Below are 22,652 nucleotides of genomic sequence, written 5' to 3' on the forward strand. Positions count from 1 at the left end.
CCATGCCCAGGGGACATAAGTCCCCTGGGCATGACCATTGGGCAAGGGGGCATGACTCCTGTCTTTACTAAGACAGGAGTCATGTAAATGGCGTCTGGGCGTCGTTAAAAATGGCGCAAATCGGGTGGAGGCGATTTTTTGCGTCAACCTGACTTGCACCATTTTTAAGACGCCCTAGCGCTATTTTTCCCAACGCCGGCGCTGCCTGGTGTACGTGTTTTTTTTCCACGCACACCAGGCAGCGCCGGTCTGCTTGCGCCGGCTAACGCCATTCAATAAATACGGCGCCCGCATGGTGCTTCAGAATGGCGTTAGCCGGCGCAAAAATTTTTGACGCTAAACTGCGTTAGCGCAGTTTAGCGTCAAAAAGTATAAATACGGGCCTAAGTCTATTGTGAATAGAGCGAATAATGAGTTCGCTCATTCGAATTTTGCGCCCTGATTTAACACAAGCTGAGACATACTTTCTGCAAAACTGCTGCATTGACAGATGTGTTTATGTATTTTTATCTCCAATTAACAGACTGTATTGAAACATATTTTGAAACTCCACTTAAACAAACCCAGCCCAAACCTGGCGTAAACCTAATTGCATATTTATCATTGTGTTGCATTACACTTGCGTGGCCCTGCATGGCTTGATTAATCTGGAGCAACGCAAGGCAGCGCAAATCACTGTCTTGCGTTACTCTGCCCAAGGGAGGAATTCCTTGGTTGGAGCATAGGTGTTCCCATGCATCCACCCATAGATTTTGGCGCATTCCCAGATTTACAATTAATGGTTGACTTGGAAATGCTTCAAAATGCCACGCCTCCCCAGGCGAGGCATAAAAATGCAAAAATATCTTCAATTCACCTCGTTTATCTTCTTCTTTCAATGTGTGCTTTAATGATTATTTTTGTGCAGGAAGGTGCCCCTTCATGCACAAAAACAATCCTTTTTAAAACGCAGGCACCCTTGCACCATGGTGGAAGGGTACCTGCGTTGGCACTGGGCAGACAAAAGTGCCCCTGTTCATGGAAAGAACAGAATGTGCTATGTAATATGTACATACATACATGGTAAATAGGGTGCATTCTTGACCTTTTCCTTTTTCCCTTTCATGCAGTGCAGCAAGTTGGCTTGCTGCTTTGTGTGAAAGTTTGATCAATATGCCTCCGAATACAAATGGTATTTACACCACTTGAGATTCAATTTATGTGTCAGGCATAGGGGTATTACCACCTGCCAAGCTGAATAGTATGTGAATTCACAGACCTGTGTGATCACAAGTTAAAAACTGCATGTGGCATTTATCACACACAGGACAGGACCTTCATAAGAAAAAAACGCATATGTGAAGCACTCACAGGTTTAATGCAGTAGATTATAGTTAATCTCTGCAGTCCACCATCATGGATGCAGCACTATAAGCCAATATGTCATGCTATGCCAGAGTCATGTTCTGCTACAATAAGCCATGCAGTACAAGAATGGAAATCAATTCCACAAAGCCATGACCTTAAAGGGTGCAGAAACACAATATGAAAACCAGGTTCACAGAGGAAGGCTGGATCCTAAAGTACCAGTCAGCTAGAGATCCAGAGGACATATAAGCTCCATGTGGACAACATACATAACATACTTTCAATGTTACGGATGAACTGGAGCCCATAAAGGGATCCACTGACACCCCCCTCCCTGAATATTCTAGCAGTGCTAGAGGTCTTTGCAACAAACACCACGCAACAGACAGTAGGTTCGGTGCATGGCATTTCTCACCCAACCTTCAACAAAATCACAACTTAATGACACTTCACTGAGAATAAGTGGACACATATATAGCTCCCATTCAACAGCCACATAGTCACTGTCATTAAAGAAAACTTTTATGCCACAGTGAGATTTCCGGGTATTTTATTGCACACATGTACACTTGGTAGCCTCACATCCTAAGGAACAAGTATGATGCAACTGCAAAATGAAGCACACCATTACTGAACAAATGTTGAAGCAACAATAGTTATTCCATGGTGACACATTTCCCTCAACATACTTGGTTGCTTGGTGATTAACAGCAAAACCAACCCTTCATCATCAAGATTATAACACATTATAAGCAGTCCAATCTCAATACATTTCAGCAATAGCATTAGAGACATTTCAGCCCATATAGCATCACATACATTGATCAATGTAAATATGTGCTACAAAAAATCTTCCACTCTTTACATTGGAGATGATTCTCAGCCAAGTCAACTTTTTAACAACCATATGTGCTTCCATTGACACTCCTGCATTGGATTCCTCTTACCCCGAAACATTAATTTATGTGTTCCACTCCAAAAATGTTGAGGGTCATCATCATGTTCTCTACCCACGGTGTGAGGTGGTGCTGAGGTGGAAAAACACTGTTGGTTGGCAAGCTTTTATGTTTTTGCATAGCACTTAACTTACGTATCTACATCTCAAGGTGCAGAACCTGTTTCTGACATTCTCCACATCGTGGATATGTTGATATGGCATTCGTTTTGTCTGTTATGTCCTTCCACAGGTATGTTCCTGTTTTCTGTTCTTGAGAATGAGATGGCACATTAGACGGTCATGGTGCCCTACCACTGTCTTGGCCAGGATGTCCAGCACACAATCCGTACTTCCTTACTCTGCTAGGGGTCCATGATGGAATGGTTTTCAGGTTTTTGTTTGTGATTACTAAGTGACATCAGAGGACATCAATTGATTCTGTTTGTTTTATTTTAGGTGCTTTGACCACACAAAATGGCTGCGTGCGCAGTCCGATGCAGGAAGGAGTTGTTAGTGTGCTTTAGTGGTGTCCCAAGGTCCTTTTATGTGCTGCTCTGTTGATCTATATATATATACTCTTTATTGGGTATGGTATTTCCACCATTGGGTAAATAACACACATTCTGTAATTAATCCATGGAGTAAATACAATCAATGTAATTTAGCACACAAGCTATTGACATAGCCCAATACTACCAAACTCCTATTCAAGGCCATAGATTCACGGTTTGGTATAGAACCAAATTCCCAAAAATGGCTATGTGGACCTAAATTGGACTTTCGTGCACAAAAGTAGCACTTTTCAAATGCACAGTTGTTGACATTTTACATTTGCAAAGTACACCTCTGAATGTGGAATTGCCACATATATAGTTTGAGAGTTAGAGATAGATTCTGAGGATTTCTGGGTGATGTGCTCAGGTGCCGATCCTCCGTTAGGGTGGATGAGCATCACACGCATACGCCCCCCGGCGAGCAGGAGCAGCACAGGGTGTGACGAGCAGTGAGGGGGGTGCACAGCACACGCCTCAGTGTGCATGTGTGTTTGGCCAGTCGTCCGGGCCGGCCAAACACACAGGCACAGTAGGCTCTCTCCAGCCCACCATGACAGTTGCCGGGCAGAAGAGAGCAGGCACAGGCTCCCAGTTTGCCTGGAAGCGTCGAGGCTGGGTGCTCCCAGCCAATCCTGATGTTGCTTTGAGCAGCATCAGGATTGGCCGCAGGGCAGGCTGGAGCCTGTGTCTGTAGCCTTTCTGTAGAGGACACACCGCCGGCTAACGACATTCCTACGCGCCAGGTGGGTGCCTTATTTAAGGACTGACGTTAGCCGGCGCTGCGGGCTGGTCAAAGTAAAAAAAATGACTCAAACCAGGCAGCGCCGGCGTAGGGGCAAATGGGGGTTTCGTGTCCAAAAATGGTGCAAGTCAGGTTTGAGTAAAAAATCATGACTCAAACCGGACTTGCGGCATTTTTTGATGCACAATCCCTATTGAAATGACTCCTGTCTTAGCAAAGACAGGAGTCATGCCCCCTTGCCCAATGACCATGCCCAGGGGACTTCTGTGTCATTGGGCACAGTGGCATGTAGGGGGGCCCAAGTTATAAAAAAATGATATTTACCCCAACTTACCTGTACCTACCTGGGATGGGTCCCCCCATCCAAGGGTGTCCTCCAGGGGTGGGTGACAGTGGCAAGGGGTGTCCCTGGGGGCAGGGAAGGGCACCTCTAGACTGCCCCCATGGTCATAGACCATGGAAGTGAGTCCACAGGTCCCTTAACACCTGCCCTCACCCAGGCGTTAAAAAACGGCGCACATCAGGCTGTGCGCCGTTTTTAAGGCCCGCCACCTCTTGTGTGTCAAAATGATGCAGAAGGATAAAGAAGGCGCACAGGCCTTAAAGTCGTTTTTTGGACGGGAACGCCTACCTTGCATGTCATTAACGCAAGGCGGTTTCCTGCATCCAAAAAATGACGCGCACAGAGGATTTTTGACATCCTCCGGGTCAGGCGTCAAAGTATAAATATGGGGTATAAATATGGGTTTGCGCTGATTGTGGGTCAAACTTTTTTGACGCACATTCGGCGCAAACAGAGTATAAATATGCCCCAATAGTATTTTGTAAGTTTGAGCCACTTTTGCGTCAAAAAATGACGCAAATGTGGCTCTAAAAAAGTATAAATCAGGCCCTACTAGTACACAATGAACTTGTGAAAAGCATACTCCCACAGTAGCATGAACAGTGATTACTTTATTGTGTTTATTTGTGATTTATTACATTTGCCAATTAAATCAAGTGACAAAGGTGACTTCCTTTAGTGTGCCAGTTTATTGTTTGTATAACTTTGTTATAGCAATCTATGGTGTCTCCTTTATTTGCGTTAATTTATTGTTTTATATCACAATTTACATTAGTAAATTATAGTGGTGAAACAATATCCCAACTTCTAGCTTCCAGTATCCCCTCTCTTTATCAGCTGAATGTCTACAGCAGTGCCTTGTTCCTCTGTTTGCTATTCTCCAATATTGCAGCTAAAATGTTGGGCAACGTACGATCTGCCATTTGGACACCTTCCTTTCTCATGTATAATGTAATGAGCACTGTGTTTTAGCACCCATTCACCACCCATTGGGTGCTGAATATTGCAATTTCTTTAATTGCATTCACATGTCCCTCACCAAACTCCAGGCATCCTGAAGTTTTAACCAATCCAGGATCTAACCGGGATTCTCAACTATGCAGTATGACATAAAGGAAGCTGTTTCATTTACCCCTTTTCACTCCAAGAGATAGGGGATCACAGAGATAAGCATAAAGAGTAAAGCACCTTCAAAAACACAACATCCTGGAGCATAGCTGTGTCATGTCCCTGCCAAGAATGGAAAACATATGAGCAGTGCTTAATTTGTAAATAAAAATTTGCTGGTGCCCAAAGCCCTCCTCTTAAATACGCGGCTGCTGCAATTAAATGTGCGAACACGGAACACTCAGACGGCGTAATCCTGAAGCCATCACGTACCTCTTTAATCCATTTACATCCCCTCCCTGCCCCTACGGCTCACTCCTGCAGCTTTCTGCTCTCTCCCTTTGAGACGTTTTTTTTGTTTTTCTTTTCCTCCACGTTTCCCAAATGTGTCTTTTGATCGCAATAAATGCTTGAGGCAGAAAATTAAGCGCCAGCCCTCAAAAGTAAGTGCTGGGTCTCCGCACCGGAAACAACAAGCACAAATTAAGCACTACATATGAGCATATTTAAGATCCCCTAGCACCACCAGAGAGTCACTATTCACTACGCTCCGGTGGCGCTAAGGCAGTGGTTTTCAAACTTGTAAATGCCGGGACCCCCAGTGGGAAAAAATAAATCAGGGGGCCCCCTCTGATTTTTTATAACTATTCTATTAAGTTGGCAATGTTTAAATAAATCTGGACTTATTTAAACATTGCAGTTAAGTTCTTTTACCTTTTTACAAATGCAATAAACATTTTTCTGCTTAAAACAAAGCACTATTATCGGCATAATCCTTCTTTTGACCAGACCCTGGCACCCCCCCCTGGGATCACTAGGGGCCCCCTTAGGGAGGCCTGCCCCCCAGTTTGAAGACTCCTGCGCTAAGCACTGCTCCATATTTACAAGGAGGTGTAACGCTTCCTTGTAATCATTAGCAGCTCACGGGGTGCAGAAGGGGCGGGGCGGCTCACTGTGTATAAACATTAATTTAATTTAACATTTTTTAAAAAACACTTACCTTACTTCGCCGCCACGCTGCTCCTCTCCTCCGTCGCAGGCTGCCAGCCTGCCCTGCGGACAATCCTGAGGCTGCTCAGAGCAGCGTCAGTATTGGCTGGGAGTGCTCCCTGGCAGACTGGGATCCTGTGCAGGCTCTCTCCAGTCCGGCAACTGTGTTGCTGGGCTGGAGAGAGCCTACTGTGCATGTGTGTTTGGCCGGCCCAAGACCATCGGCCAAACATATGCACAGTGAGGGAGAGTGCTGTGCACTCCCACTCACTGCTGGTCACCCCCGTGGCTCCGCCACTTTACCAGAAAATGATAATACACTCAGTTTATTATCATTTTGTGGTAAAGGTTTTGCAGCTGCAGCTGCTGCTGCTGGCGAGGGGGCAACGCTGCTCCGCCCTAACGGAGGAGTCCCCCTCGCTTGTTAATGTGGGCCTCTACAACGCAGTTTTCGCCGTCAGAGGGGCAAGCAATGGATGTTGCAGTGGGCGTTCCCCCGCACACCCATTACTTTTGACACTGCCTCAGATGTACGTGTTGTCAGAAACCTGAGGCAGCACCAAAAACTAATGCCACCCCAGGGATGGCGTTAGCATGGCAAAATGAGGAGGAATGGTTTTATTCCTCCTCTTTTTTGCTTTTTCTATGTGTTCTGCATTCTGTAGCACACATACAAGAAGCAAAATGCCATGGACGATTGTTTACGTGCCGGAGGAAACACCTTCCTGCACATGAACAATCATTCAAAATGACGCTTTGGTATTTCTATGTATGTCGCATTTTGCTGCACACATAGAAGTGCCAAATCGCCATTATAGATTGTTTATGTGCAGGAAGGGGTACCCTCTTACACATAAACAATCTATCCCCTCAACGCAGACACCCTTGCACTATGGTGTAAGGATGCCGAAGTTTGCGCTAGCTTAATTCAGCCCCAGCGCAGGAGAAACGCAGAAGTGTGCCGTATTCCTCTAAATGCGGCGCATCCCTGCATTTCAAAAGTGGCGCAGCACAGTGGAGCAATTTTGGGCGCAGCACCGCACTGTGCCACTTGAGCATAAATCTGGGCCACAGGGTATACACATCTTGCTACAATGTGTTACAGTCAAAATACATTGTAACAAGAACTAATATAACTTCATAGGGTTAAAAATCTACAACTAGGAGTGTGGGGGTGGCATGGAGGCAGGTAAAGACATGGTAAGGTGGAAGGTAGTGGGAAGAATGGACATTGGTTCATATATTATAAGAATAGCAAAATAGTTAGAGTGGCGAGGTGGCCTCACTGTGTGCCTCCGCTGTGTGCACAGTGGAGGAGGGAAGCAAGAGAAGGGCCAGATAGTATGCACGGGTGAGAGTGAAAAGTGAGAAGGATGTGCACTGGAGAGTCCCATGGCAGGTCTACAGTACAGTCAAGTTCACGAGGGGAGATCATTTGGGGACATGAGGTGCAAGAATTGTCTCAGAAGCATGTCCCACTCTTGGGAAATTGGGCGTTTGCGAAGGTGTTGTGTTTTTTCATAGCAGAGGGCGGTCCCTTCTGCTGTTCCCCATTTGCGCGCTGCACCTTGTCATGCCATCAGTGGTGGAGAATGTGAAGCTCTTTATTGTAGTGTAAGTATCCCTTTGGAAAGTAAAAAGACCAGCCCTGTGAAGCGATTGCGTACTAAGGGCCTAATTTACGAGGCCCTAGCGGCACACTGCGCCACAGGAGCCTCATTTTTTTTAATGCTCCGTTGGTGCAGCGTGCCGACCATAATTACAAGGCCACACAAAGCCAACTTATATGGTTTTTCATGGCCTTATAACTGTGGACCCCTTTCACACATAACACTGCAAGAACAGGGCATTCCTTGGGTGTTGCTTGAGGTGTTTCCACACAACACACATGGAACCTGAAGGAATCTGACGAATTCCCAGATTTATAAGTCTAGGAATATGTCAGGTTCCTACGCCACCTCATGGGTGGCATAAGAGTAACGCAATAGGGAGAAATATTTTTATTTCTTCCAATTTTTTACTCATTCTATGTGTGCTGCATTCTGCAGCACACAAAGAGAGAGGAAAACGCCTCTTCTGATTGTTTTTGTGCAGGAAGGTGTCCTTTCCTGCACAAAAACAATCGTCCCCACAGTGCAGGCACCCTTTCACCATGGTGCAAGGGTGCTTGCAGTGGTGCATGGCAGCAATTTGTGCGCCATTGCAGGGGGAGAGGGCAGAAATGTGCTGTATCCTGTTGATACAGTGCATTGCTGCCCTTTCCTGGTGGTCCACGGGCCTTGTAAATGAGGCCCTAAGTGTTTCTTCTTGCCCTGAAAAATGCCTATGGAGCAGACTTCCACTGTATATATGTCTGGGAGTTTAGTGATCTCACATAGTGTAGTGTGTACACCCCTCCAGTAGGGGACAAGACCATAGCATATGACAGAGGACAGCGTTCCCCAACTTATAGCAGGGGCACTGCAGGTCTGCCATGGGAAAATATTGATTAAGTTGTGCAGGGTCAAATAAGCACAGTGAAGCATAAGGAATTGCATATATTTAAATCTGGCATTCCTCAAGACACTCTGAGGGAGAGTTAGAATCTGGTCCCATTCATTGTCATTCAATGTCCTCCCATTTAGTGCACAAGGGCCTGCATGGTCCTGAATTGCCTTGTAGAGCCATGTGATCAAGTTGGCACCCTCCCCATGGTAAGAAGTACCTAAAAGACAGCGTGTGTATGTGGTTTTTAATTCCGTGTAGACCATAGGGTGTAACAAATGTTATGCAGCTGGCCGCAAGTGAGGAATTGGCCTGGTGGGAGGTCATAGTCTATCTAAAGTCACTCGAATGAAAGAAGGTGTCAGCCTGAAAAAAGATTGTGGGAGCAGGAAGCCATGAATAGTGGCAGCCGGTGAGGGGCCATGAGCCTTGGTGTGTTTCCTCCAGATTGCAGTTTGCCAACCATCTGTCCATTGCGATTGTGCCGCTAGAGAGTAGGCTTCAAATGAGGAAGAGCCTAATTCGCCCCCTCTGGTAGGCAACTGTAGCTTATTCAGAGCTATCTGGCTGCGGCAGGTACCCCCAGATAAATTCTATTAGCAGTGAATCAAGGTCACAGAAGAAGCTGCAAGGAGGTTTCACAGGCCGTTGGTAAAGTAATAGAGAAGGTGAGGTAGAATCACCATCTTTGATAAAGTAATCTTACCCGTGGCAGCAACTGGTAATCTCTTCCAGAAATGTACCAGCAACTTCAGTGCTATTAGTGGAGGTCTCAAGTTGCCATCAAAGAGGTCAGTCAGGGAGTGAAATTGGCAAATTCTTAGATACAGGACAGCAGAATTCCACCAGTTAAGTGGCATCTCGCCCGAACAGATCTCCTGTGGGATAAAGTCAGTGAGTAGCAGAAAGACGCTGGACTTCACCCAGTTGACCGCAGGGCCCGTGTGTCTAGCAAACGTCTGGAGTGTGTCTTGAATGGGGATGAGATCTGCATGGGTGTCGGGAAGGTACAATGGAGATCATCAGTGTATAGCGACACTGCGTTCGTTCGGTCAGCAAGAGGAATACCCCAGTGTTGACCATGCCTCCGAAGCCCTATGGTGAATGGTTCTATATTCAAAATGAGTAGTGGGGGGGGGGGGCATCCCTGCTGAGTGCCACATTCTACAGAGAATGGGGAGGAGAATAACGGCCAAACCTGACCAGGGAGAGGGGCCTCATCTACAGGAGCCACCTATAGGCTAGAAGGCGTTCACTTATACCCATCTATGCAAGGACCTTAATCAAGTAATCCCAGTTGAGCAAATTAAATCCCTTCTCCAAGTCAAGAACCAAGCAGGCCATGAAGGGGAATTGTCCTTGAACCTGAACCACAGGCAAACCTGTTTTGGTCTGGATGGATAAACTCTGGAAGGATTTGCACGCAGCTAGTTGACAAGATATTCCCAGTATTTTATAAACTGCCCCTAATATGGCAATAGGTCGATTTGAGGATGCAAAGGTAGGGTCCTGATTTGGCTTAGGGACAGATGCAAGCCAATAGTATCGAAGGGAGGATGGTAGCTCACCAAACCTCTGGGTCCCATTCTACATTTCAGCTAAGTGAGATGACAGGCTATCAGTGAAAATGCTGTAGTATTTTATAAGAAGGCCATCGATGTCAGGGGTCTTATTTCTAGCAAGATCCTGAATCCCCGACTTACCATTGGCGGTTGTAATCACAACGTCCAGGCTTTCCTGTTGGGTCGCAGAGATTTGGAGCAGGGTTAGATATGGAAAGAAGGACTCTTCCCCTACCAAATATGCAGTGCTGTATACATTTCAGAATAATATTGGTAGAACTCCTGAAGGATGTCATGTTGTGTGTGCATGGTTGTGCCAGTGGGGGAGATGAGCTCAAGGATGGGAGTCCCCCCTCTTCTCCTGACTGATCCACCAGGCGAGGAGGTGACCGGATTTATCTCCCTACCTGTGGGTCCTAGCAACATAGGCAGTAAGAAGAAAGCATCGCAGGCGCTCCTCGAGAGCTGAATGTTGAGGCTTTGCCTCATCCAGCATGGCTGGGTGGAAAACATCCCGCTCTGCCTGCCTCTCCAGCAATGGTAGGTAATGTTCCACTTCTATAATTTCACTGTTAAGGGACCTGCAGACCACTATAATTTCTTGGCTACAAATGCTGCGGGTAACTACCTTCAAGGCATCCCACTCAAGTGTCCATTTTCGATGAAGTAATTACATATGTGCAACCCCTGCATATCTGGGAAGACAGGGTCCTCCAGGCAATTTTGGAGGAGGTGCCACATGGGGGTCAGAGGAAAGAGGATGCCCCACTGCATCTCTACTATATGGGCATTGTGATTGGAGATCACACGGTCCAAGTAGTCTGCAGTTTGTCTGGATAGCAACATAGTTAGCGAGCACAGTATGCGATCACGATGCACATAGAGGCTGTGGTGTACCGAGTGTAAGCAATAAACTCACAAATCAGGATATAGGGCTCTACACATTCCTACCAGTGCTCAGTGCCTTACCCAGAAGGCAAGGTGCTCTGCCTGTACGAAGAGGTGGGGTGTGTGCTAGCAGTAGGTGGAAGCTATCCAAGTGTAAATCAAGAACACAGTTATAGTCATCCCCTAGTATCCATGGTATGTGAGTTTTGTGAGCTAAGACATCTGAGTGTGCTGTCCAGAAACTGCCCTGGTGGGAATTTGGAGTGCATATGCTCCCAGTGAGAACAGGGGTACCATCTAGCTATCCCTCGAGCAGCACATAGCACCCCTCTTTGTCGATAGCTGTGTCAGTTAGGGTCACAGGGTCAAGGGAGCACTTGGAGAAATACACACCATGGCCCCCGTGGAGTAAGCTGAGTAAGTGGTAGCATATAAAGTGGGCCCAACTAGCACTCTCTAGCACACTCATTCTCAATTTCGTCTTTCTATACGTTTATTCTCGTTTAACAAGCATTTCAATAAAGTCCATTTGCGTCCTGTTGAAGGGACCACCTGCTCTTCCTACATGACTCAGTGTTCAGGTACAGGTGTTCATTTTCCTACATTAATGTGTTGACATGCTACACAACAGTGACATAAATTCTTTGCATGCTTCCTAAATCTGGGGTTAAGCCAGTTTTGTCTAAAGGACCTTCTCATTGAATCCCTTCCTAAGTGTGTGGGGCCATGAAAATATTGTGTCATGGGAGGTAATAAACTGGCAACACCGGTCTCCCATTTGCTGAAATGCAAATGCAATTTGCATTTTTTCCACATCCTGCTCTGATCCAGCCCTGCAGTTCTTTTTATGTGACATTTTCCTGCAAACCTTTTAGTCCTTCCAATGTGTCAGCTATAGGCATCAACATTGAAAAGACAGTATCCTCTTGAGATTCATCTGTGAATGTTCCATTAAATGTGCATACCACAATTGCACAATATTGTGCTACTTCATCCGCGTATCTGTTTCCAACTGTGCCAGAAGCATTGCCACTCCTATGAGTTGCACATTTAACAAGAGCTATTTAAGTTGGGAGTTGTAAAGCTTCTAGCTGTCTCTTTACATGTTTGCCATTCCTAATCATTGAACCAGATGATGTTATAAAGCCTCTTTGTAACCATAACTGCCCAAAGTAATGGACCACACAAAAGCCATACTATGTGTAGATATAGTCACTCTTGCTTTGGTTATTAAACTGCAAGCTCTGGTAGGGGTAATTAACTCTGCTACTTGTGCTGAAGTAATACCTTGAAGCCAGCAGGCTTCCACAATGTCTTGGATTGTACAGACAGCACAAGGTGCTCTCAGAGAACCATTGTTTGCTCTCAAGCATAAACCATCAACAAAAAGTACATAAAAAGGTCTAATTAAAGGCTCATCTTTTATGTCAGAAAACTCATGTTCAAAATTATCAGATACATCACTTTTAGGTAACAGTAGCTGGTATTCAAAACCTGGCAATGCTTTAATATCACATTTTCAAATGTGAGGATTTGCTGCTCTTAGTTGGTGAGTCAGAAACTTGTCATGTACTGGGTTTTGGTTCTGGTAAGCAACAACTCAACGGAGTGAGGAACCATAACAGTTAAAGAATGCCCCATCGCTATGCTTTCACACTTTTTGAGACGTATACTCACAGCCATCACTGATTTCAAACAATTGGGCATCCCTGCGGTAATGGGGTCAAGGGTAATAGAAAAGTAAGCCACTGACGGCCTTCTGTCACCATGCATCAGAGTTAGCACTGAAAGAGTGCAGCCGTCCCGTCTCCTGCCGGAGGACCCCCTGCAACCAGGTAAGTCGGGTTCTCCGACAGGAGAGGGGGTGGGGGTGTTGCGTGCATGTGTGGGGGTGTGTGTGACTGTGTTGGAATGCGTGCATGCATGTGTAATGCGTGTGTGCATGAGTGGGTGTGTGTGTATGTGCATGTTGTGTCGTGTGATTGTGTGTGTGCCTGGATCTATGTTCGTGAGTGTTGCTGTGAGTGTGTATGAATGTATGCATGCATGGTTGAATGTGTGTATAGGTGTGTATGTATGTGCATGTATGTGTGTATATGTGGAGGGGTTGGGAGGGAAAGGGTGGGAAAGGAATCTAGGGAGGGGGAGGGAGGCAGGGGAGGCCACTATCAGTGCCAGGGAAAGAAACCACCAAACCCTGGCGGTGGGCGGATTCAAAATGCCATGGGCGGCCTAATGACGGCCGCCGGGCTGGAGACTGTAGTCTTTTGCATCAAAATGTGTGTTTGCTCCTAAAAGGAATTTGCGCTCCTAAAAGTTTGTTCCCTATTATTGATGTTGCACTATGGGCAATTTTCCGCCTTAATTTGATTGTACACTTCAATATGATTGATGCCTAAGTGTGTTTTCCTCCTAGACATGGGTAGGTATACTAATCTTTTTCGCACTCCTGTTGATGTTACACAAATGGACAAATACTCCATGCCTACTTACTCAGCACTCAGGGAGGTTCAGCATCTAAAGCTGATTTTGAACTAAATGTATTTTGCACGTGGATGTGATTTGCGCAAAACTCCTCAGGATGCAGTGAACAAAATTTAAAGTCTAACGTACGCACACCTTTCACACTTGACATGGTGTGGCTAGCCAACAGTGAAGATTGCATCTCAAGCCTAGATGTTTGCCGCATACCACCAAACCTAAAACAAAGACATTTTTATGAGATGTGTCTCCGGGATTGAGATCGTTTTCTTCCATTACCTATTCAAAACTACCCTAAAATACGACAAATACAAGTGCTGGCACCCAAGTCAAAACCCTTGGGGGCATATTTATACTCCGTTTGCGCCGAATTTGCGTCGTTTTTTTCAACGCAAATTTGACGCAAAACTAACTCCATATTTATACTTTGGCGTTAGACGCGTCTAGCGCCAAAGTTCATGGAATTAGCGTCATTTTTTTGCGTGAACACCTTCCTTGCGTTAATGATATGCAAGGTAGGCGTTCCCGTCTTAAAAAATGACTCCGATGCTATTGCGTCGGATTTATACTCCCGGGCAAAAATGACGCCTGGGCGTGGGCGGGACTAAAAAACCCGCATTTGCGCCGGATTTTAGCGCCTGGGTCAGGGCAGGCGTTAAGGGACCTGTGGGCTCAGAATGAGCCCAGAGGTGCCCTCCCAAGCCCCCAGGGACACCCCCTGCCACCCTTGCCCACCCCAGGAGGACACCCAAGGATGGAGGGACCCACCCCAGGGAACTTAAGGTAAGTCCAGGTAAGTATTTTTTTTTAAAACAAATTTGGCATAGCGGGCCTGATTTGTGCCCCCCTACATGCCACTATGCCCAATGACCATGCCCAGGGGACAGAAGTCCCCTGGGCATGGCCATTGGGCAAGGGGGCATGACTCCTGTCTTTGCTAAGACAGGAGTCATGTTAATGACGTCTGGGCGCCCCCAAAAAATGGCGCAAATCGGGTTAAGACGATTTTTTTGCCTCAGCCTGACTTGCCCCATTTTTGGACGCCCAAACGCCATTTTTCCCTACGCCGACGCTGCCTGGTGTACGTGTTTTTTTTTCACGCACACCAGGCAGCGCCGGTCGGCTAACGCCAGCTAACGCCATTCAATAAATACGGCGCCCGCATGGCGCTTCAGAATGGCGTTAGCCGGCGCTAATTTTTTTGGCGCTAAACTGCGTTAGCGCAGTTTTGCGTCAAAAAGTATAAATATGCCCCTTAATCTGTGATAAATACCATAGTCTTTAAAACCAACCACTCTTTTTTGGCTGTATCCAATTATAACAAAATTGCAATATCAACCAACAAAAATATTGCATCCACTACACCAACTAGCAATACATCACAAGGTAAGTATATTCTTAACTCCATTTCTACTTATCCTGACTTACCATGCACTGGTGAGTGGTCATGGCAATGTAGTGATTGTGAAATTTTTTGATGCACAATATATCACATGCAGTATAGTGACTCTGACCCTTTTTTCTTCACAAAACACAGACATTCCTAGATTGATACAGAATGTTTTTACTTCTTAATGTTAAATAACAAAAACATACCCTACATGAAAAACCTTATTGCCTCAGGACAACATAACGATGAACTATGACAACAAAGACCTTGATCCAGTCCTCGGATATCAATCTCCGAATGTTCACTAAATCGTTTGTTACCCCGGATGCCATAAAAGCGTCTCCTAGCTAAGGTTCCTTTTTGTCACGCCAAAACAACAGCAAAAAACAAACTCTCCTTATAAGGACACAGCTACCCCAAGGCAATATTCAGATGAGAGGTGCTAGTAATTTGCGTCGTACTTCTTTACAGCCACTGTCTAATGACAGGAACACAAATCCCTTATTTAAGTTCCAAAATTAACTGAGTGATGGAAGTTGGATCTCCGTCACAAAATGATGCAAAGTCTGCAAGCAACAACCTTCATCTCTTACCCTCCCACATACACTCTCCTCTCATGGATTTCTCTTAACCCTGAAGAATTCAACTCACACACCAACCCAAGGCTTTGGAGTATCCCTCCATGCACATTTCCTCCAATGCATCCCAACACACATGTGAATAATATTTGATTACAGATTCTACCAAATATTTTATTGCCACAATATCCGTGCAATATGTCCTAAAAACAATCAGAGATCAATCTGCCCATACATCCACTGGCCATATCATACACATGACATCAGCCCAGACATTCTTAACAGTAGGACTGCATTCAGTACTTCATTTGCTATTTCTGCTCTCGTCCAAGGATTTGACCTTGACACTATACTCCATACCATTATAAAACACCATCTTCCAATTTGATAAATCAGATAAATAGAGCCCCTAACTATAAACTACATAAATGTAATTTGTCTGTAAGATTAGATCCTTAAGTTGGAACAAGAACAATACACTAACACATCCTTCTTATATGCTTCCTATCAACAACAACCTACAACAAATTGTATTTTTCCTACCCACAGGGGTCGCCAGTTGTTTTGACCACTCCGGCCTCATGTGCGTTCGCTACTGCAAGTGTAACTACTTGTAATTCCTTGCTAGTGTCTGTAAGTCTTTAGTTCATGTTAGTCCTTGTAAGTCCTTTGTAGGTCCCTGTCAGTACTCCTTTCATTTGCCTCCATTAGTGCTTGTTAGTCCTTGTCGGTGCTTGTCAGTCCTTGTCAGTGCTTCATTCATTTGTCTCCATTGTACTTTTACCCCATTGCCCATGTGCTTCATTCATTTGCCTCCACTGCATTTTTACCCCATTGCTCATGTGCGTTTGTGACTGTTTTGTTAGTGCTTGCTCATCTGTTTAGTATAGCCGCCATTACTCCATTGTCACTGTTTCTGCACTTTTAGTCTTTTTGATTCATTGTATCATCATTTGGTTCCCTCCACTTTTGCTGATGCTCCATTTTCCCATCCCTCCCTTCCTGCCCATATTGTGCTACCCGCCAGCCCCACCCTCTGCCATCAATGCACTCCTCCCCCCAAGGACTTACTTAATGGAGGTCACAGCGTGGCCGCACAGTGGCCACGTTAATGGCAAGCCCATCTGCACCCGTACGTGCCTGGAGCACAGCCAGTGCCAGGAGCCCTGACCCTCCCACCACTCACCAGTATTTCTCCATCAAGCTCCAAGCTCTGGACCCCGGATGCTACAACAACTGCTGCACCTCTTTTCCACGCATAACCAATTGACCTTTCACCTGCCGACACTGCCGCTTCTCCATCAATGGAGGATCGCTCATCCATGCAGCAGCCCTCGCCACACCCCCCTAGAAAACTTCGAGGGCTCCGGAACCACTCCAGTGCATTCTAATCAATGCCCATTCCCTATGTAAACACGCCACGGAAATCTGGGACATCATCACCACCCTCCCCGCTGATGTAATCATGATCACTGAGACATGTATCAGCCCCTCCTCAAAACCGAACATAGCCAGAGCAATGCCGAACCACTACAATATGATAAACCGAGACCCCACAAACAAACAAGGAGGAGGCATCGCCATCGTCCACAAGGAAACCATCCAATGCATTGCCACCGAAGACGACCCCACTTCCATCATGGAACACCCCAAATTCCAACTTCTAACTGACGTTAAGACAACCATTAGAGGCACCCTTGTCAGCCAACCCTCTGAACTCCAACCCTCCTTCTGCAAAACCATCTCCAACTTTATCGTCCCCCTAGCCATCAACTCCAAACACTACATCCTTCTCGGCAACCTCAACTTCTACCTCAAACACACCAACAACACCAGGAGAGCATGAACAAGTTTGGCCTCACCCAACAGGTTACCGACCCCTCCTACAAAGCAAGACATAGAGTGGACCTGATTTTCACATCCAGCGACAGAGTCAAATATAGCCACTTCACAGATTTCACCTGGTCCACCCACGCTATTGTCCACTTCACCATCGAAGGCACCAGGACAGCACTAAGCCCCTCAGCACCTCTTACTGTGGCTGGAGCAAAGTGACGGAGACCCAGTGAATGCAGGCCCTCAACGACATCCAGTCAAAACCTTGCCAGATCCAGAGCAGGCCGTTCTGAACTTTTCCATTTGGAACACAAAATGTGCCAACAGAGTTGCCCCGATGAAGCCAGCCAAAACCTACAAAGCCTCAAGACAAGCCAGCTGATATATCCCAGTACTCAGAACCACCAAGCACAACCACAAACAACTAGCGAAACAATGGCACTCCACCAAAAACACCTCAGACTGATCTGCCTACAAATCAACCCTTAAAAATGACCACCAACGCATCAAGGACACTAAGAGAGCAGCCCTCACAAACCGAATTAACACCAGCACCAACCACTCGAAGAAACTCTTCAAAACAGTTAAGTACTTTTCCAGCCCTTTAGCCACAGAGAACACTATCAGTCCTTCCCAAGAACTCTGCGACACACTATCGGACTATTTCCACAGCAAGATAGCCACCATCTACAATAACTTCAAACCCCAACCTGCCGAGGCCAACCTCAACTTCCTCAACCCACCCATGCACACCAACCAAACAATCAGGACTTGAACCTCGCTCACCATGCAAACCATCACAGCCATCATGACCTCCATCCACTCTGGGACACCCACCAACCCCTGCCACCACCACTTTTTTAACCTCAGAACTAAGTAGAAAGGCACAGAACTCACCAACATTATCACTCCTCCATCAGCCACAGCGACCTTCCCCAACAGACAGAAACAAGCTGAAATCAGATCCCTCCTTAAGAAGTCCTCCGCAGATCCCATTGACATCATAAATTACCACCCCATCTCTCTGCTCCCATACCCCACCAAAGTCCCGGAAAAGGCCATTAACCACAATCTCACACAACACCGCGAAAGAAACATCTTGTTTGGCACCTCTCAATCCAGCTTGCGCTCCAACCACAGCACGGAAATGGCCCTTAGAGCATCCAAGGAGGAAATCAGATCCCTCCTCAATCATGGAGAGAAAGTAGCCCTTATCCTTCTCAACATATCAGCAACATTTGACACCGTATCCCACCACACACTCATAAACAGACTCAACAACATCAGCATCCAGGGTAACACCCTCAAATTGATCGCTTCCTTCCTCACTGGACGAATGCAGAGAATCAGCCTACCACACTTCACCTCTGAACCAAAGAACATCATGTGCAGTGTACCTCAAAGTTCGTCCCTCAAGCCCACTCTATTCAACACCTTCATGACCCCCCTCGCTGACATCGGCAGATCACACAGACTCAATATCATGTCCTATGCAGATAACACACAACTCATACTCTCAATCAACGAAGACCCCCTCACCACCAGAACAAATTTCTGCAATGCCATGACTAGTGTCACGGACTGGATGAGAACCAACTGCCTAAAACTCAACTCAGAGAAAATAGAAGTGGTTATCTTTGGGAAAAACACCTCCATATGGGACTACAGCTGGTGGCCATTCGAGCTCGGCCCTACAGCCTCCCACACAGACCAAGTTCGCAACCTCAGCCTCATCCTTCACAGCAAACTCACCATGAAGCTCCAAATCAATAATGTCACCTCCTCCTGCTTTAACACCCTCCACAAGCTTCGCAAGACAGCAAACTCACCATGAAGCTCCAAATCAACGCTATCACCTCCTTCTTCAACATCCTTCAATGCTTCACAAAATCTTCATATGGATCCCTGTCTAAACCAGGAAGACCGTTACCCAGGCTCTCATCACGTGCCAGCTAGACCATAACAACCCAGTCTACGTTGGCATCTCCTCCCAACTCCTCAAGAGACTCCAGACCATTCAGAACACAGCAGCCCCGCTGACCCTAGACCTTCACGAACACACATACATCTACCCCACCTCAGAAACCTCCGCTGGCTCCCCATTCAGAAAAGATGCCAATTTGAGTTTCTCACACACGCCTACAAAGCCCTTCACAACCAGGGACCAGCCTACATCAATTACTGCTTGAACTACCACAAACCCACCAGACATCTGTGCTCCACCACTGTAGCCTCACATACACACCCTGCATTCACTGCAGCCACAGCAGTGACCAATCCTTCTCCTACATCCCCACCAAGACATGGAACAATGTGCCCCTCCACCTACGGACATCTCCCTCCCTGCCTGATTTCAGGAAGAAGCTCAAGACCTGGCTCTTTGACTGAGACCCTACAACCCCAGCACCTGGATACCCTCAGGGGTGATGAGTTGCTCTCTATAAATATTGACTGATTGACTAGCTTAAAAACATTACATACAAATATGTTAACTCTTTCAACTTCAAATACATCATTTAGGGGGTCATTCCGACCCTGGCGGTCCATGACCGCCAGGGCGGAGGGCAGCGGAAGCACCGCCAACAGGCTGGCGGTGCTTCCTGGGCGATTCTGACCGCGGCAGTAAAGCCGCAGTCAGAAAAGGGGAGCCGGCGGTTTCCCGCCGGTTTCCCGCTGGCCCAGGGAATCCGCCATGGCGGCGCTGATTCCGACCCCCTTCCCGCCATCCTGTTCCTGGCGGTAATTACCGCCAGGAATAGGATGGCGGGAACGGGTGTCGTGGGGCCCCTGGGGGCCCCTGCACTGCCCATGCCACTGGCATGGGCATTGCAGGGGCCCCCTAACAGGGCCCCATAAAGATTTTCAGTGTCTGCTTTGCAGACACTGAAAATCGCGACGGGTGCCACTGCACCCGTCGCACCCCTTCAACTACGCCGGCTCCATTCGGAGCCGGCTTAATTGTTGAAGGGGCTTTTCCGCTGGGCCGGCCGGCGGTCTTCTGGCGGTCGCCCGCCGGCCCAGCGGGAAAGCCGGAATGGCCGCCGCGGTCTTTTGACCGCAGAGCGGTCTTTCGGCGGGAACCGCTTGGCGGGCGGCGACCGCCGCGGTCAGAATGACCGCCTTAGTGGTTAAAGTGAAAGGCCTGCCATTCATCATATTCATAAACGCAATTAATGCATTCTGTGCAGACTAAAATGTGTGTTACAAGCAACATGTACAATCAAATTACTCAAATGTACTCAAACCAATTATGTTCCTCTTTTGGGCCCTTAAGGACTGAATCAACAACCGTTGTTAATATCCACTAAGAGCACCCTAAAATACAGAGTTACTGATGTGAAAGAAAAATCACTAATTAGATATGACCTCATTGCATTACAATTGTTTAATGGACACAGGTTAAAGCTATAGCACTAATTCCTCTGATGTCTTAATGCAACAAAAGACTAACCAATCTAAAACACATTTTCCTCATGTCCTCAACAAACATTGATGTGTCCTATGATGTAGGAAAGTACCATCCTTCTGGGCACGTTACCCCCAATTTCTACCTGTTTGTCAGTGTGTTTTTACTGTCTCACTGAGATCCTGCTAGTCAGGACCCCAGTACTCATAGTTTGTTGCCTATGTCAGTTTGTTTTACTGTTTTGTCAGTATGCTTGACTGTGACACTGGAGTCTTGATAATCAGAACTCCAGTGCTTATGCTCTCTCTGTTTCCAAATTTGTCACTATAGTCTAGTGACCACTTATTTCACTCCAGATTGGCATACTGGATCCCCCCCTATAAGTCCCTAGTATATAGTACCTAGGTACCCAGGGCATTGGGGTCCCAGGATATCCTTCTGGGCAGCAGCATTTCGTTTGCCACCCATAAGGAGCTCATACAAACACTTCTTCAGGACTGCCACTGCAGCCTGAGTGAAATAGTGTAAGCACTAATTCACAGCAATTTTCACTGCACCAGGTAACTGATAAGTCACCTATATGTTTAACCTTCAGTTCCTGAAGGGTAGGTGCAAGGTTAGTGTGTGTGAGGGTACCCCTCTGCTAGCAGAGGTGCCTCCACATTGTCCAAGACCAATTTCCCAGACTTTATGAGTGTGGGGACGCCATAAAAGCGTGCACTACATATATGTCAATACATATATGTAGCTTCATAATGGTAACCCGAGTATGGCTATGTGAGGTGTCTAAGATTGAGACATTGTACCCCCAATCCTTTTCTGGCATTGGGGGCCAATTGCATGCACCGTGGCGGCTCCACTATAGACCCCCAGTACTGCCAAACCAGCTCTCTGAGGTTTCCACTGCAGCCCCATCTGCTGCCACCTCACAGACAGACTTCTGCCCTCCTGGGGCTTGAGCAGCTCAATCCCAGGAAGGCTGTTACATCCTCTCCCATTGGAAATAGGTGCTAGAGGCATGAGAGGGGTATCCTCCCAGAGCCTCTGGAAATGCTCTGAAGGGCACAAACGGTGCCCTCCTTGCATAATCCAGTCTACACTGGTTCAGGTACACTCAGTCCTGGGTCTGGCACGAAACTGCACAAAGGGAAGGTGACCACTCCCCTGTCCATCACCACCCATAAGTGTCGCCCAGAGCTCCTCCAGAGTGTCCCTGGGCTCTGCCATCTTGTTTACAGGATGGTCAGGGAACACTGGGAGCATCAGGGTGGCCAGTGCCAGCAGCTGATGTCAGAGACCCCTGTTGATAGGTCCATACCTGGTTAGGTAATCAATCCCCTTCTCAGGGCTATTTAGGGTCTCTCCTCTGGGTGTTTCTTCAGATTCTGTTTTGCAAGACTCCAGCAGGACTCCTCTGCAACCTCTGCTTCACCTTCTACCATCGGATCAACCACAGAACTGCTCCAGGAACTCTACAACTGCAACAAAGTATCCAAGAAGGCTATTGCAACTATCTCTGTAACTTCAGCTCCTGCCAGCAACTGCAACAGTTTCCAGGTTGTGCATGCTCTGAGGACTGCCTGTCTTCCTACACCAGAAGGACAAAAGGAATCTCCAGTGGAGTGACGGAGTCACTTCCCTGCTTCAGCAGGCACCTCTCTGCAGTGACAACCGGTACTCTGAGACTTATCTCCTGTTGACAAGCGTGATCCCTGGAACACAGGTGGTGGACCAAAGTGAATCTGACTGTCCAAAGATCCAGCTGTCCAAGTTTGGTGGAGGTAAGGGCTTGCCTCCCCGAGCCAGACAGTACCCCTGTGCGCCACTTATTTTGCAGCTCCTAGGGCTTCTGTGCACTTCTCCAAGAAATCCTTCATGCACAGCATAGCCCAGGTCCCCAGCATTCTATCCTGCGATTCTCAGCTCCCTGAGTTGTTCTCCGGTGACGTGGGATCCCTTTGTGTAGTGCTGCAGCGACCACAATTTGCAACTCCTTTGTCCCCATGT

Source organism: Pleurodeles waltl, chromosome 3_1, assembly GCF_031143425.1.
Source record: "Pleurodeles waltl isolate 20211129_DDA chromosome 3_1, aPleWal1.hap1.20221129, whole genome shotgun sequence".
NCBI lineage: Eukaryota > Metazoa > Chordata > Amphibia > Caudata > Salamandridae > Pleurodeles > Pleurodeles waltl.